Source organism: Curcuma longa, unplaced genomic scaffold, assembly GCF_044706935.1.
Source record: "Curcuma longa cultivar G26 ecotype Majalengka, Jawa Barat unplaced genomic scaffold, ITB_CL_G26_1.1 contig_25350, whole genome shotgun sequence".
NCBI classification, from domain to species: Eukaryota; Viridiplantae; Streptophyta; class Magnoliopsida; order Zingiberales; family Zingiberaceae; genus Curcuma; species Curcuma longa.
Genome location: NW_027432733.1, coordinates 655 through 2,796, shown reverse-complemented (window position 1 = coordinate 2,796; position 2,142 = coordinate 655). Strand labels below are relative to the sequence as shown.

The following is a 2,142-nucleotide window of genomic DNA, read 5'->3' as shown; positions in this document are numbered from 1 at the left end:
TAACTCTGCTCCGTTATAATCAACTCACTATGCTCCGAAGACCAAACTCTACGCACTCGCACTCTAAAATGCTATCATTCTTATCTCTTAACACTACTACCTTATCTTGAGGGACTTACCTTATTAAATAAACATGAGTAATATAAAGCTTGGCTGGGGCCTAAGTTATGACCTCTATCCGTTGCTTCCCCACCTCCCACTTTAAAAAAGGAAGAGGATGAGAGGAGCAATGGCAGAAGCCCCCTCTCTCCTTCCTTCTTCTTCTTCTTCTTCTTCTTCTTCTTCTTCTTCTTCTTCTTCTTCGACATCGATCGATCCCTTTTTGGGTGGGGAGTGGGGGGTGGGGGATGGGAGGGCACTCCTGCTGCTTCATGAAGAAGCTGCGGAAGGGCCTCTGGTCTCCCGAGGAGGACGAGAAGCTGCGCAAGCACATTGCCAAGTTCGGCCATGGCTGCTGGAGCTCCGTCCCTAAGCAGGCTGGTAATTCCTTACCCACTCTCCTTAGCTTCCTCATTCTGCCTCACCTTCCAAAATGTCGATCGTCGTCTGCATGGCGCAGGCCTGGAGAGGTGCGGCAAGAGTTGCAGGCTGAGGTGGATCAACTACCTGAGGCCGGACCTCAAGCAGAGGGACCTTCTCGCGCCAGGAAGAAGAGCTCGTAGTCGACCTCCATGCCGTCCTGGGAAACAAGTATGGATCAGTACATACCTCCGATCGATCAGTTTAATGAATTTGTTCTTGAATTTGATTTCTCTTTCGATCGTGGATGATGATGATGGCAGGTGGTCGAGGATTGCGGCGCAGTTGCCGGGGAGGACGGACAACGAGATCAAGAACTTGTGGAATTCCTGCATTAAGAAGAAGCTGAGGGGGCGGGGGGTGGACCCAGCGACCCACGGGCCGGTCGCCGCCGAGGGCGGCGCCGGCGAGAGCAGTGGGAAGAGCTCGGCCGCGTCCGGCGACCTGCAAGTCCCGCCCAGGCTCGCGCCGGACGGGCGAGCAGCGCGTCGCGGTGGGAGGAGGTGGCGCTGGACCAGTTCCTCGCCGGCCGCGGCCCGCGTTCGCTCGGTTATTACTCCTCCCCCTTCGGCGGTCAGCAGCAGCTCCTCTGGCCCAACCCCGCGACGTTCGACGGCGACGGCGACGCCCCAACCTCCCTGTTTCCCGGAGGACGGCGCCGCGGTCGGGAACTGGTACGCCGGGGAGGACGAAGGCAGAGACGGGGGGATGTTCCCGTGGGCGGAGCAGCTGTGCGGCGGCGACGACCAAGAGCTGCACGCCGCACTCCCGCCGGCGGCCCTGTTCGCCGCCGGAAACCAATTTGCGACGGACTGCTTCAGAAATTGGCAGCAGATTCACGCTCCGGAGCTCCACGCCAAGGATTTCCCGTCCATCTCGCACGCCTTGGACCAAATCTGAAGCTGAATCTGTGTGCCTGCGCTTCAAATTGAGAAGATTGAGCCGCAGAATCGTCAAGATTACTACTGCTCTGTGTATATATATGTATATGTATCTATATTCTGTGCAGATTTCAAGTTTTTTTCTTGTTTTTTTGTTGAATCGATAGTTGCATGAATAGCAAACAAATTCAAGTTTTCTGGTTGCTGCCTATAAATTTTCAGGTTCAATCTTTGTCAACTAATCATAATGTTCTTACTTCTTAGGCACCAAGAACGACTATAATTAATCTTCTCTTGCCACTTGATTCTTCTTTAAACAATTTAAATTTTCTAAATGACAAATCTACTTAAAATTAATCTGATGAAATCCAGATATTTCATATTATCAAAAAAATAAATAAATAAGGATAATTAGGCAAAAACGAACGACGTCTTTTATTATCGTTTTTATTAATTTTTTAAAAAAATATTAAAATAACACTTTAATATATTATTTATTTCAATAATAATAAATTTTTTTATTGTGGTGACTATAACCATAACAACTTTAATTAATGGCGAAGTAAGCCCAGGTGATCTATCCGGACTAATCCCGAACTTTGAACTACACTGACTGTACACCCCGGGCTACTTTCTTCGTTCTCTTAAAATTTTTTTTTCTCCTATCCGTAAATCTATTTTTTTTCCTTTTTGATACTGTCGGACCCTCGGACTATAGACCGAGTAACTACAAAGGTAGTTC

General features: G+C 48.9%; 1 pseudogene; it reads left to right on the top strand.

Annotated features, from left to right (window-relative positions):
* The first annotated feature begins 347 nt into the window (after window positions 1-347).
* On the top strand, window positions 348-1,603 carry LOC141818559 (uncharacterized; annotated as a pseudogene).
* The last annotated feature ends 539 nt before the right edge of the window (window positions 1,604-2,142 follow it).